The sequence below is a fragment of the Musca domestica genome, unplaced genomic scaffold (assembly GCF_030504385.1).
Source record: "Musca domestica strain aabys unplaced genomic scaffold, Musca_domestica.polishedcontigs.V.1.1 21, whole genome shotgun sequence".
Lineage (NCBI taxonomy): Eukaryota > Metazoa > Arthropoda > Insecta > Diptera > Muscidae > Musca > Musca domestica.
In genome coordinates this window covers 13,157,547-13,174,231 of record NW_026712258.1, presented here as the reverse complement: position 1 = coordinate 13,174,231, position 16,685 = coordinate 13,157,547, and positions in this window count along the sequence as shown.

Genomic DNA, 16,685 nt, shown 5'->3' with positions numbered 1-16,685 from the left:
CGACCAAACACCATTACCAACCAAAAAGTAGGTCAATTTCTCTGCTAGCAGCAAGCAAGCGACCGAGCTCAGCCACCAAGCCTGCCAGCCAGCCAACCAACAACAACAACTGGTTTCTTGAACAAGTCCGAAAGCAAGAAACCTCTTTGGAATACTTAAGCATCCGCGTCCACTTGCACTTTCTTTTTATGTTTCGCCCTCCCCCTGCCATGGCGCACACACCGCACACAAGTTCTACCCTTCAAACAAAAATAATAACAATAAACATACAGACACTCACTCTCAGACACACACACATATACACAGACATAGCGTTGTGTATTTACGGCTACGACTGAGAACCTGAACAGCAAATCAAACAAGTTAACAAGTTTAAGCCGTCTTCGTTCGAATACAACAGCTCAGTGTTTTTTTCGAATGCGTCACAGTTCTCAGTCAGCAGGAGATATGACGTTGAATACAGACATTTTAATTCTCATGACTCTCTCTCACACACACATACAATTAAATACATTCTTAGTTATGGTCGGATGAGAACATTGAAAAGAAAACTTCTTCTAAACATTTTTTTGGGGTATTCTAACAAAAAGAGAGGGTTTTCTCTTTGAATAGGTTTTGCTTTTCATTTGTATGCCCTACACTGATCATAAGTCGAAACCGACTTTCCTCTACATATTTTAATTGGGCAGTTGGAGTTGGCGTAGTTTGAACAATTATGGCATTGCAAGAAAATATATTCTTCCCATACCGCCTTCTGTAGCATCCAATATTCGAAGAGTGAAGGGACCATTTCAGTCTACTGATACTTTTTCCAGACCAATGTTCGACTTTTAGACTCTTTGAATTTTTCTTTGAAAAAATACCAGAATTTTCTATTAATTTTAGCATCCGAACCTAATTTTGATTTCTATTTTTATACGCTACAACACTATGTGTTGGGGATTTAACAAGATTGATTGATCACAGACAGATTGCAATTATGACCCGATCCTCCTAAATTTAGGTTTAAAGTCGGAATATAAGCCTATTGTTTTTGGAGATGATCGCAAAATATTTAGGACTTGAAATAGATCAAAAACCGAAAATGTCCTGATTTTGCAGTGGCTATACAGGTCGCAATTATAGATCAATCGACTCGGATTTTGCATGTGGCTAGAGTTTAGGGCTGAGCAGAATCCTAGCATTTTGTCTGGGAAAAATAACTTTTTGTAGAAAAATTCGAAAATTTTCACTAAACATATTTGTCACAGATTTTGACAATTTTCACCTCTTGCCTCTTGAAAAGGATAAAATCAAAGAAAATTGTTTAAAAATATGCCAATGAGATTTTTTATATTTGACTTACAATATTGAAAAATACATTTTGCGTGGTGTGAGGTTAGGGTCAGAATTGAAGTCTTTTGTTTTTTTAAATGTATATTGAGGGGTTCAAATGTACCAAAAAATGTTCTTGATTTTGCCGTCGCTATGGCATGACTCGGTCCACTTTACATCGGATTATTCGCATGGATTTGCATTTGTTCCCGTACAAAATTCAATTGACGCAAATAATGTTGCCTGCGGACAAGCCTTATCGATTGGAATGGGCCCATATGGACAACCATGTATATGGGAGATATAGCTATATCGGGGCTGATTTTCTCCAAATTTGATGTACGTGCTTCTACTTGCTTGTAGACTGAATTCGGACAGATGTATCAAAATTCAGGTCATTAGGGCTTATATTGGCGATTTGGTTCACAATGAACCCGAAGTCGGTTTAAGATATATGGGAGCTAAATCTATGGTCCGATTATCACCAATTTCAATAGGGTTCGTCCTTGGGCTAAATAAATATTGTTTGCAAAATTTAATCTCAATCGGATAATACATGTGATCTGCATTTTGTTTACAAGAATACATGGCGGACCCTGAATACATGAAATTTTGCATGAGGTTAGGGTTTAGAACAGGGCAGAAGTCTAGCATTTTGGACGACCATTCGATTATACTTAGCAGGTAAGTCAACTAAAATGGCTATAGTGCTGCAGGGTATCACATGGTCGGTCTTGCATGACTATAGCCTTTGCTTACTTATTTTATTTAAAATCGATCTAGTTGTGTTCGCCTGTCTGTCTGTCTGGCTAGTGTGCAATATAACTCTTGAAGGGAGCTTTTAAAACTTTTAAACGGGATCGTATTAAGTCAAACTATTCTACAAAATTATTTGATATAGGTTTATGTTATAGGTCTTAAAATACCTCAAAAGACTAAGTCTTATCTTAACGCCAATAATAAGAATATGAAATATATTAAAAACACATTAATATTGAGAAAAAAAAACTCGAAACCGAATTTCTTATTTTTTATTCATTTTTCATTGGCCTTTTTCGAGTTGATGTCTGAAAGCAACATTAAAGTGTCAAAAGAAGATATAGAACAGTGTGGCTTGTTTGTTCGGGATACCGTAGTATTTTGTTGTTGCAAAATGGTCAGGCTTATCCCTTTATTGTTGTTTTTATAAAAACAACGTTTGTTTATTAGTGGAGAACGATGGTAATGTTTACCAGGGGGTAAGGCAGGGAATACCTAGGTTTCGGAAAGAGCCACCAATCCTCATCAGTTCCCTTGTTTTTTGTCTGGGATATTCTCCCCAGAAGTTATTTTAAAAATAACTTCTATGACAAAAAACATTTTATAAGTGCGGTTGTAAGATTTAGAAGACTTTCCAAAAGAATTTTAGTTTTATTTAATTCTTTGGTTCCTCTTCTATTGAGCTTACGATCTCGTCACTTGGGTAAAAAAATGTTTTTTGTCATAGAAGTTATTTTTAAAATAACTTCTGGGGAGAATATCCCAGACAAAAAACAAGGGAACTGATGAGGATTGGTGGCTCTTTCCGAAACCTAGGTATTCCCTGCCTTACCCCCTGGTAAACATTACCATCGTTCTCCACTAATAAACAAACGTTGTTTTTATAAAAACAACAATAAAGGGATAAGCCTGACCATTTTGCAACAACAAAAGAAGATATATTTTATGCAAAACTGCAATAAAAATTTCAAAATAAACTATATATAAGAAAAAGCGTATCGGAAATTTAAATAAATTTTAAATAAACAATTAAATCTCCATTTAAAGATTTTCGATTTCTACAATATTATTTTGACAAAAAATTGCTCATACAGGTCCACCTCTTCGTATAGGCCCCACAAAACGATACCTCCCTATAATCAGTTTTTTTTTATGATTTCCTATTTCAAGTTCTTAAGGAGTAATACAGTATATGACAGAAAATTACTTATGCAGGTAAGGTCTTCGCAAAGCCCCCATAAAACGGTACCTCCCTATATTCAGTATTTTTATGATACTAGCGACATTATTCACCGGAATTGTTTCAAGTTTGGTATTTGAATATCGTTATGGTCTATGACAAAAATTGCATATACAGGTCCACGTCTTCGTTAGGCCTCAATATAACGGTACTACCCTATATTCGGTATTTTTATGATTTAAGCAGTATTTCTCGACGGAATTGTTTTGACGCGGTCGAATTTATTGATTTTTACTTATTTACATTTCCTTCTATACTCTCTGCTGCCCTTTCGTTAATAATGAATGGTTGAATTTTCGCAAGTTTTTATTTGTAACCAGGCGCATCAAGTTCGCTTTTGTATTTTGACGATTTTACATGCATATGCTAGATAACGACTACTGTAGTAGACTATCGCTTAAACTGGCCCTCGTTTTGATTAGCCACATTTCAATGAAATTCTTTAAGATTTAGTATTTGCTCATAATTGTTCCCTTTCCTGCTTGCAGAACATTGTCTACTTAGGTCCACGGTTTTCTATAGCCCCATATAACGATAACTGCCGATAATCGGTATTTTGATGATTTAAGTCACATATTCAATGTAATTGGGCCGGTATTTTGAACACTTTTACTAAATGCAACAAACAATTTTACTGGAAGTACAGTATGAGCTTTTCGCTCGTTTTTTAAATTGTCAATGTTCAAGTTTACGTCAAATTATATGTACTTGTGTTTTTAATAGTGTTTTTTACATTAATAAGGATGCAAATAATCATGTAGTTGCTTATGGGTTAACACAATATTAATTAATAACAAAAGCATACTTTCAGGCGCCGTAAAAATCGTTATAAACATTTTAATTTCAACATACACATGTTGATAAACAAAACGTATTTCAGTGTTCAACATGTTTACATCAAATGTCATAATTAATAATAAAATGACAAAAAAATAAATTAACCCCAATAAACTCCAAAATATTTATTAATAAATAGGTTAACAAATTTGTGGGGGAGGTACTTGATGGAGTGGACCGATATCATCCATTTTTTGCACCCGACCTAGCACTAATACAAATATTACAATATGCTAAGTTTGAACGAAATGAGTTGATCCTTTCTGGTTCTTTGAGGTAAATTATTATACCCTCAGCCATATAGCTACAGAGAGTATATATCATTTGTTACGGCCAAACCGTGTCTCATCGAAATAACGGCTTTACACCCTAGGACTTTTTGAACCAAATCTGGAGTCGATCTAGAGATGTCTGGCATTTGGAGTCGATCTAGAGATATCCGTCTGTCTGGCTGGAGAATATCGGTCTACTCCATCAAGCACCTCCCCCACAAAGCGTCGAAATTTCGAATAATTATAACTCTTATAAAATGAAATAATAAGAAATAAAACTCCAATTGTCTTCAAATTTCGCACATCTCAACGTTTTTTTTTTAAAGATCTGATGTGAAAAAGGAAAATATCAGACATCTCCTTCCAGTACCTCCCCCCACAACAAGTCAAAGTTTGGAATAACAAAAAAACGGGAAATGAGCATCCGATTACTTTCAAACTTGGCACATCGCAATATTTCACCTTCTGGTACCTCCCCCACAACGTGTCAAAATTTTAAATAATTCTAACTCTCATAAAACGAGAACTTTTTAAAAAATTATCAAATGTTTCACATAAAGTAAGGGAAGCAGTCGATATAAAATCCAAATGTAATACGTTTTAATATTGTTATAAAACTTATGTCAGATATGAAATGGAAAATATTGGTCCACTCCTTCGGAACCACCTCCATGAACCGTCAACCATTTGAATGATCATAACTGAAGTCAAACTACATTTAAATAACCGGACATTGGCGCGTGCGCACCAGCCAGACAGACAGACAAACACATCGACTCCTGATGTCCTGTAAAGGATTTGCTCTAAAGAGACCTAGGTTATAAAACTGTTATTTCGATGAGGAATGTTTTGGCCGTATGAAATGATATATCCCCTTGTAGCCATACGACTGAGGTTATAAAAATTGGAGCAGGTATTTTCAAAAAAAAAAAAAGAAAAAAAAAACGAATAAAAAGCAGTAAGTTCGGCCGGGCCGAACTTTGAATACCCTCCACCATTTGGAACGAATTTGGAAATAAAATCCTTAAAAAACTTTGGTTAAATTTTAAAAATAACGAATATTGCCGTTATATTGGTGCCCATACGACGTGGACCCACACAGGCATTATTTGTCATAAGTCATTACCAAATTCAAATTCGGAACTTGAAATAAACGGTGAATAATGTAGCTAAAATCATCAAAATATAGAATATAGGGAGGTACCGTTACCTGCACCTGCGTAGACAAATTTTTGTCATATTCTGTAGCATCCATCACTAACGATAAATACGACGAACTTCAAATACGACATTTCAAACAATTTCGGTGAGTATTGTACCTAAACTCGTCAAAATACCGAATATAGGGAGGTACTGGTATATAGGGCCTATACGAAGACCTGGACCTGCATAGACAATTTTCTGTCACAGACTGGAGTTTCCATTACGAACTCTAAATGCGTAATTTGAAAAAAAAATTTGGTGAATAAAGACGCTAAAATCACCAAAATACCGAATATAGGCAGGTATCGTTATATGGGGGCTATACGAAGACTTGGACCTGCACAGACAATTTTCTGTCTTAGGCTATATTATCCATTGCGAACTTCAAATACTAAATTTGAAACTATTCCGGTGAATAATGTCGCTAAAATCATCCAAATACCGAATATCGGGAGGTACCGTTATATGGCGGCTATACGAAGACGTGGGCCTGCACAGACAATTTTCAGTCTTAGGCTGTAGTATCCATTTCGAACTTCAAATACCAAATTTGAAACAATTCCGGTGAATAATGTCGCTAAAATCATCAAAATACCGAATATCGGGAGGTAACGTTATATGGGGGCTATATGAAAACGTGGACCTACATGGCCCATTTACGAACTTAACCTGCCTACTGTAGAAATAAACACGTGTGCAAAATTTTAGCCTTGTATCTCAATTCGTTAGAAAGATAGCGTGATTACAACAGACAGACGGACATTGCTAAATCGACTTAGAATTTTACGCTGAGAATATATATACTTTGTTGGGTCTGACATGAGTATTTCGAGGAGTTACAAACGGAATGACAAAGTTAATATACCCTCCATAGTATGGTGGAGGGTATAACAAAAAGTTATTTGGCGGACCATGTATTTTACCAAACTGCATTAGATGTAGTGTGATTATGTATAATTCTAACCTCCACAAAAATCTAAAACTTAGAATAATTATAAATACCATAATGTGCGAAACAATTCAGCGATTTTCTTCAAACTAGATATATCCCGATATTTATTATATGTGGACTATATCTGGAGCTGCAGATGTAATTTTTTGTCATAGACTATAGAACCCCTTAGGAGCTTTAAATACGAAATATGAAACAATTCCGGTGAAAAATTAAGCTTATGAAGGGCTATATGAAGACGTGGATCTGCATACGCAGTTTTATATTGCGAGGGTTTATAAACGGAATGATAAATGGTGGATCTTATATAAAGTGGATAAATTAGGAGATATAGTCCATACGTCGTAAAACGGACACTGATTCTGGTACCTTCTTCTCCAAAGATCCATCATTTTGCAGAAATGATATAAAAACCTCTTATTTATTGAAACTTGGAACATCTTAATATTAATTATGAGGCAGGTTAGGATCAACAATGGACAACATTGATCCACATATCTGGTACCTTCCCTAAAGGGTACAAATTTTAAATAATAATAACTGAGAAAGCAATTGTTATTTTGTTGAAATTTTCAAATCCTATTATTCTTTTCGTCACAGAATAAGAATAAAGATGGGATATATCGTCAAAAGTTCCTTCAACTTTTTCGTATCCCAATTAGAAAGCATTAGATCTTATATATATGTGATGGTCGGTCCAGTTCTTCTAGTTCAAAGATGGAAACTTTCCTAATTGTTCCTTTTTTTTCATTATTTTTTATTTTTAATTATAAATTTATATAAACTCAGATTAATTTGATATTTTAGAAAAAACAACATTTGTCTGTGCTGCAGCAAACAAATGCTTGGCAATTGAAATCAAAATCGATACAAAGGGAGATAATTCAATAATAGCAACAACAATAAGATTCAATTTTTTGTTTTAGTTTCAGTCCAATGTACAATTGGCATTCTTATGGCACTAGACCCCCTTCTAAATTAATCACTTCCGATATGAGGAAAACCGATTCACTCGACTATTTTTAATCCGGCGACGAACCTAAAAAAAATCATTACATCCACCGAAGAATGCTGTGAATGCGGTGCTAAAATTAAATTCCCCCCAAAGACAAATAATCAATTGAACAAAAAAGGTAAAATTTTGTAACAAAAGAATGGTGCTCGCCACAATCTGCTTCTTCATGGCAGCAGAAAAACAAACGACAAGGAACAACAACAAACAAACGACAAAGCTAAAAAGAAAAAAATACAATTAAACAATTGAGATTAACACCATCAGAGCAACGAAAAAAAAAATCGAATTACAAAAGCCGCAGAGAAGACATTTACAAAGGCACAGCGTCAAGACATTTGCTATTCGAAATTTGTTCTGAAATAAATAGCCAACAAATGCAACATGTGGCATGGACTAGCCAGCCAACCAGCCAGCTAATCAACCATACAACACCATACAATAGCGCAATGAGTAGAAGGCCTCCCATCATCATGTTTTCGCAGGTTTCGCAACTACTTTGTGCAACAATTTGTCATATTTGCAGTGACATCGGGAGAGAGTGAACAGAATGCGAACAGAACACAGGCCCAACACATTTATGCAGAACTATTTTGCAGACAAAGAAGAAGAGGTGATACATCAGCGATGATATCTATCATTATCATGCGGAATAGGCCAACCTTGATGTTGATTTATTAGCAACTCAACAAATTATTCCTTTCGTAACAAAAAACGCACCCAAACACACACACACGCAGTGTAATGAAATATGGCTAATGGAAGGGTTGCCAACATGTAATGAGATTTTTGAAACGCAATGTGTGAATTTTAACTCCAAAGATTTTTATACCCTTCACCTTGAAAAGGAGGATATATTAACATTGCCATTCCTTTAGGAGCATCCACAAATATTTATAGAAGATCCCATAAAGAATATATATTCATGATCAGCACAAAATTCTAAGTCGATTTAACGATGTCCGTCTGTCTGTATGTTGAAATCACGATACAGGCCACATTATTTGATTTAGAGCTTTAAAATTTGGCACAATAATTTGCTTTGTGTCTAGGATGGTTTGTTGAAAATTAGATACATCGATTCGTGTAGCTCATATAACTATACCTTCCGAAATTCGGTATTTTGATGTTCTAGTAACATTTTTTACGGATTTGTCTGAAATTCGTTCGTAATGGGTTCTAGCTCCGGTGGCGCACATATTCGATATTATTTTTTTTTTTTTTTTTTTTTGATAATCCTAGTCATATTTAACCATGAAATTGCTTCTAATTTCGTATTTAAGACTCGCAATAGATAACAATCCTTGTAGTATAAAATTGTCTAAAAAGGTTCCCGTTGTATAGCCCCCATATAACCGCTTCACCCACTTTATGCTTTTTTGAAAAATGGAGGTGGAGGTCGTTAAATGTTCGGCCCGGTTGAATTTAATCTTTTTCTCTTGTTTTATACTAGTGAATTTTATTTTTATTTTTGGTTTTGTTATTGTTGAAGATTATGTCGGAGTATTTCCCAATTGGCTTAACTTTATATTACTATCTATTACAGAGAGCAATGTTATTCAAAACAAAATTGACAGTTTTAAAATATTTGCTGATCACTCCCAATATCATGATTTTATTCCGGCGAAGGGAATGGTCACTTGGCTTTTGAAGTTTTTTTTTGGTGAAAAGTAAGCTCTATAAGTGTCAATCATTCACATGCGAATTGTTATCACACTCACTTCTTGCCTTTTTTCGTAGGAAGCAGTGGTCACAATATTTAAATAAACGAATTAAATTTGGTTTTGGTGATACTCTTTAGTTGTTAGGTATTGAAAATATCCTTTATTAGTACACATTTTTTATAGCCCCACTTATTTTCGGTAGTTTAAAGGTTTTGCTTCCAATTTCTTACCAATTCAGCTACAGCTTTATATTTCGGGTTTGCTATAGGTAGTTCCACTTCTCTTGAAATATTCAATATAAGTATATTCATTATCCGAATTTAAAATTTTAAAGATTTTAATGATAGCCAATTTGACCGTAAATCAAGACTTCATCCGGTGGAGGGAATAAAAAGTCCATCTGTATTTTTTTTATACCCTCCTCCATACTATGGAGGGTATATTAACTTTGTCATTCTGTTTGTAACTCCTCGAAATATTCATGTCAGACCCAACAAAGTATATATATTCGTAACGATCAGCGTAAAATTATTAGTCGATTTAGCCATGTCCGTCTGTCTGTTGTAATCACGCTATCTCTCGAACGAATTGAGATAGAAGACTAAAATGTTACCCAAATGTATATTTTTCCAGTAGGCAGGTTAACTTCGTAAATGGACCATGTAGGTCCACGTTTTCATATAGCCCCCATACAACAGTACCTCCCGATATTCGGTATTTTGATGATTTTAGCGACATTATTCACCGGAATTGTTTCAAATTTGGCATTTGAAGTTCGAAATGGATACTACAGACTAAGACAGAAAATTGTCTGTGCAGGTCCACGTCTTCGTATACCCCCATATAACGGTACTTCCCGATATTCGGTATTTTGATGATTTTAGCGACACTATTCACCGGAATTGTTTCAAATTTGGTATTTGTAGTTCGAAATGGAAACTACAGTATGTGCAGAAAATTGTTCATGCAGCTCCAGGTCCTCGTATAGGCCCCATATACCAGTACCTCCCTATATTCGGTATTTTGGTGATTTTAGCGTCATTATTCACCGGAATATTTTCAAATTACGCATTTAGAGTTCGTAATGAATATTCAAAGTTCGTTCCGGCCTATAGTACTGCTCGTTTGCTCATTTTACATTCAATTTGAGAAAGTGGTAGTATTCGGTTAGTAGACCAAAATTCTAAAAGGGTTTTGGATCTCCATGCCAAAATATATTTTTAGAGCCTATTATATAGCCTTAGGCATACAGAAAGGGCCTCAAATCTCTGTGTATCGCAAAATTTCTAATAGAGCTTTAAAATTTGATACAGGCCTTACAATTACAATTACAAAATATGGGTCATGGCTCACGTTTTGCTATAACCTCCATAAAAGGTCATATCCCGATTTCTAGTATTTTCTATATTTTTAACCATATCTTTATACCCTCAGCCATATAAATATATCATTTGATACGGCCAAAAAGTGATTCATCGAAATAAAGGTTTTAGACTCTAGGTCACTTTGGACCAAATCCGTTTGAAGACAGTTGGAGTCGATCTAGCGATGTCCGTCTGGTTGGTGCGAACGATAACTCTCGAGGGTAGTATCCGTTTTGATCCTAACTTGGTACATCGTAATATTATTATCAAACTTAGATCGAGTTGGGAATTGGATAATATCGTTCCAATCCTACTGGTACATTCGACACAAAAAGTCGAAATTTTCAAAGAAAATATTTTACTACACAGAAAGAGAAAGGATCATCTGATTTTGCTCAAAATTTTGCAAATCCTAAGATTTGTATTAGTGCTAGGTCAGGTGCGAAAATGGACAATATCGATTCACTCCATCAAGTACCTCCTATACAAAGGGTCAAAATTTGAATAATAATAACTTTTATAAAATGTGACGTAAGAGTCCGATTGTCTTCCTATTTCACGCATCACAATATTTTTATTAAGCCAAGATTAACGTTTATAAAATCCGAAATAAGCATTAGGTTCTCTTTATATTTCACACGTACAAACATTTTTGCTAACACAACATCTGTTGTGAAGATGCTACCCTACCCTACCTTGTACCTCACCCACAAAGAGTCACAATTTTCTATACTTTTATCTGTCATAAATTGCGAAACAACTCAGCGATTCTTTGCAACTTGCTATATCTAAATATATGTCTCTCAACCAGAAACCTGATATGAATATGGAATTTTTGATTTCCCATAAATTGGATATAAATATTCGATTTTCTTATAATTTTGGCCAAACAAATATTTTTATTTGTATTATACGATGTATGGAAATGGAATATTTCGGTCGAATATATCTGGTACCTCATGCACATTTTAACATTTTCTAAAAATAATCACATATCTCGTATACACTGAAGGAAGTAGTCGATGTAGTCCAAACCTGGCATGGCACATTATTTATATCATATTTATTAAGGTCCGATACGAAATATACAATATTGGCCCATTCCTACGAAACCTACTCCATAGAGGGTCAACAATATTAATAACCATAACAGAAGTCAAAATATATTTAAATAATCGAACGTTGGTGAAGGTATACATCTGTCATTTAGTTTTTCCCCTTCATTGGGAAACTACTTTCATCAATTCCAGTCCTACGGAATATAACCATGGCACTTTGTTAATTTCATCAATTATATTTGTATAAATATATGTTTCATCTTTCTCTATGATATTAAAATTTGACACATAACACATAACATCTACAATGGGAACTTTTTTAGTTTTTCTTATTGTGCCAGTTATTCGGTTCAGGTGGTCCCATGTAACTTAAATCAATTTCGAAGTATTTCTTCCAATTCGATCGAAGCGCATCCCAAAGATAAATATAAAAAGCTTGATTGCTCCTTAAAAATTAGAAATGGTGGCTAAGTAATATTTATTTTTAGGTAATAATAAAAGTTCCAAAATCTAATGTTTAGAGATATAGGCGACAGGTATTAATGTTATTCGCTGCAGTGTTTGTCCTTATGCTTGCATTGTCATAATGCAACATGTGTTCTTACTTCCCTGAATGCAATCACCAATAGATGGGTTGTTTTAATACGATATCCCCACCCCCTGTAGTCAAACTGTTACAATTCTGACAGAAGCAATACCGTAGCTTTACCACATCTGTGTGAAAAAAAAAAACCCAAAGAATGCTACAAGTGTCAATTGTTGTTGCTGTTGCTACATTACAATTTTCGTCGTTCGTTGCGTGTGTTGTCAACTCTAAAATAAAACAATCAACGATCGACGAAAGCAAGAACATCCAACCACAGCAAACAACAACAAGTGCGCCCAACTGGCCGTTGCAGCGGCAAATGAACAACAAAATTTCAATTGTTCGTTCGCACTCTGTGTGGCGGCGATGCCAGGCGGCAAAAAACGACAACATCAAGTGCAAATCGGTCCTTCTAAGGTTCGTTTCTATTTAAAGCGCATTTGTATTTTTGAGGCATTTTTCCCGTCTTGTTCTTCTTCTGCTTTGCGCCATCATCTCTCCGCCAATTGCTGATGGTGAGAAATCCCATAGATTGCATTACTTCGGAAGATTTTCGCGAAGTGCATGTCGTGTTCTCCCGAACACACGAGAGTTCAATAAGGAAAGGAGAGAATCTGCAATGTGTCCTCCATATTCTCAATTTCGGTGGGAAGTTTGATCGATTCGATTTTAAATCGTTTCAATTTAGTTGTCAACGAAAATGTCAATGTATTGATGATCAGATCAATGATTTAATTCGTTCGTACTCTCATTTGGATGCTCCAATTGTTGTTCGTCTCTTCGAGATTACGAAGAGCTATTTACTTTGTTGTCATTAGAAAAATAGAATAATTATACATATGTACATATATATTCTTGGCTAATGCCCCTACCATAGCAATAAACCAATATTTTAGTTGGATGAATAACTGGGTTATATTTATCTCTTGGATTCATTCATATTTGTGTTTGGAGAATACTCGAGTGATGAGTAATGATATATGTTCAACACCACACAATATTCCCTTAATTAAAAGCATAGGTTTACCATAAGTTGGAAAGTAAGTAATAGAAATGGCCTTTGAGTAATAGAAATGACCTTCAGAGATCAAAAAGATAAACTAAATCGAATTCTATAGTCTTGGAAATAGGCTTAGGATGTCCTTTTAACGTTATAGGCTCTATACAATATCTTAGTTTTTTTTATTGCAAGAGTGATTGCAACAATCGGACAGACAGAGTTAAAAACGGGGTGGCGAACTTAATATAACCTCGATAATATAGTGGAGGGTATAACTAGTAAGGGAAACATCAATACCAAATAGATCCACTAGTTTGACACCCTACTTATTTATAAAACAATGTTTATAGTTTTTATAATATAATTTTTTGGGATCTGAGTAGTTTATTTTTTGAAATATAGTTAATTTTAAATATAAATGTTATATTGTCTTGCGTGTTATTTATTTTTTCATTATTTTTATTTCAGCGAAAGAGAATCTCGAAAGTCCAAAAACTATTGAGTGATATTTACATAGAAATTTTCTGAGAGTAGTGTCCTTTTTCAGTCTATATAGACGCCTATATCCGCTCGATCGATCCCTTACTTATTAATTTAATTAATTGAGGAAGAACATACGTTTTTTCTTATTCTCTAAGAAACAATATTGTAAGGGGTTACACCAAAAGCCCCAAAAACCGAAAAAATACTGAAAATTGAACAAATGTATGGCAGTTGCATGTGGGGTCTATAAAAAAGCCTCTATAGACAATTTTCTGTCACAGAAGGTAGAACCCATACGAAATTTAAATACTAAATTTGAAACAATTTCGGTGGAAAGTGTGACACAAATAATTAAATTATCAAATATCTGGGGTACAGTTATATAGGGACTACAAAATTTTTAATCTATATTTACAATTCCATGCAAGGATGTCACAAAAACTGTCAAATTACAGCAAATTCAGGTTAAAATTGTGGATGAAACAGCTAAAACAACTTAAAATTTCCGGGAAAGTTATATGGGACTGCACCAAAACGTAGACATATATGGCCCATTTTCAATACCTATAGTTCTACATCTGAGTAAAATTTTACCAAGCTATTTCTTTCGTTGGTAAGGTGCGGGAATATACCACAACGAGTGGGCCCTTAGATTCCTTATTCACATCATATCCGTGATTGTGAGGAATATTTAGATATACCAAGAAAACGAATCGCCAACTTGTCACCATGAGGTATGCCGATATATATAATCTTTAGACCAGATCTTGCGTTAGTACAAATATTCGAATGCGCAAGGTTTAAAAACAATCAGATGATTATTTTGCATTTTATAAGTTATAATTATTCAAAATTTTGACCCGTTGTGGGAGAGAAAAGTATTGAGATGCGCAAAACTTGAAGACGATCAGACACTTATTTCACATTGTAGAGTTGTTCTAATTATTCAACATTTTGACCCTTTGTGAGGGAGGTGTCATACGGAGTAGGAGGTTATATAGCATCTCTATACTAGATTTTGTGTTGTTGGAAATATTAGGATGTGCCGTAATTATTTTATGTAAAAATGTTGACCATTTGTGTGGAGGTACTAGAAGCAGCGGACATTGCTCATCTTCGAACTCGATCTAAATTTGGTAATAATATTACGATACACCATGTTTGGATCAAATCGGATACTTCTTTCGAGAGTAATCGTGCGCTAGCTATTCGACAACAATGATGGATTTGGATATAGCTCCCATATATTTTCTAAATCCGAGTTCAGGTTTATTGTGCAAATAATGGCTAATATCAGCCCAAAATGAATTAAATTTCGCTACGCATTTTCTTTTTGTAAAACTCGGCTCCGATATATATATTTTTTAAATAATCCTTCTCGAAGTGAGAAGTGTAATATAAATTTGGTATAAAAGATTAAAATGTCTCCGTCAAATTTAGTGAAAATCGATTCAGAATTGGATATGTCTTCGGTATATTAGCTCCTTTAAACCAAACTATAACTGCCCTGAAGCCAAATTTTGATAGATGGTTTGATCTTCTTCAAATAAATTATTTTGTTATGGAAGCTCTACTAAGTATGCGTAGTGGTGTAGGATATCATATAGTCGGCTCCGCCCGACTTTTGACTTTTCCTTACTGGTTATATAAGAGTGCCTGACTTCAAACGTATTCCACTTTAAACTACAAATACCAGTAAGACTGCTTGGAAAATGCTGTTAAACTTTTCAAAAACTCAAAAGACCGGGTATCGGTGGGTATAGTTATATGTGCGCTGTAGAAAAACAGGCCTAAATTTTTAATGTTTTGCTGCCAGAGCTAGAACTCATTATGAACTACAAATACAATTTTTAGGCAAATCCGTAGAAATATGTGGAAAAATTATTAAATTGCTGAATATCCCGAGATACCATTATGTGGGAGCTGTACGAAAACGTGGACCTATACACACTATGTTCCACCACCAGAGCTAGAACCCATTTCGGAATACAAATACCAATTTTTAGATAAATCCGTGGAAAAATGTGGCAAAAATCATCAAATATCGGGAGGTACCGTTATATGGGGGCTATACAAAAATGTGGACCGATATATCTCATTTTTATACCAACCATCATGGACACAATACAAATTATTCTGCTAAATGTTTAATCTCTGCGTCAAATAATGTCAAATAATAATAATGACAGACGGACATCGTTAAATCGACATAGAATTTTATGTTGATTATGAATATAAATACTTTATGGGGTCGACGACGAATATTTAGGTATGTTGCAAATAGAATGACAAAGTTTTCAAGTTAGAGGATGTAAAAATGCCGACCATATGAGTACTTATAATATATAAAATATGAAATATTATGCTGAAATTAGTAATCCCTCTGTAAATTGTAATTGTAGGATATGTCCTTTTCGAACCATAAAATGATAACTCAGGAAAATCATATTTTCATAGAAATATATGTGAATTATAGTTTTGATTCGTCTTTATAGAGTTCATATAGAATTCACTCTAAGTATCCGAAGCCCATTTGTTGAGGTTCAACTTATTTTGGTATAGAGACGTAAGATATATTATGCATCTGGAATTTCTATAGGAATATAATGCATAAACAATTTGAACATTTACTGTTTGGTGCATATGATTGCAGCTTATAGGGTGTGCTCTGCATTTTGTGCCATTAGCATGTTGAACATATTTGGATCGGTTGTACTTTATTGGCATTAACTAATTTAATCAATTATTTTCGTTTTAAAATACACACACAAACACATCCACATGGGGATTTTGCATTGCCCGACGACAACGACAATGAGATGAGATCGGTAGAGATTTTTTGGCTATTGTTTGTCTAAGATGGTCGTGGTGATGGCCATGTGTGTACGTGTGTGCGTGTATGTGTTAATCAAAAATTAAATGAGAATTTGCTTTTCTTTAA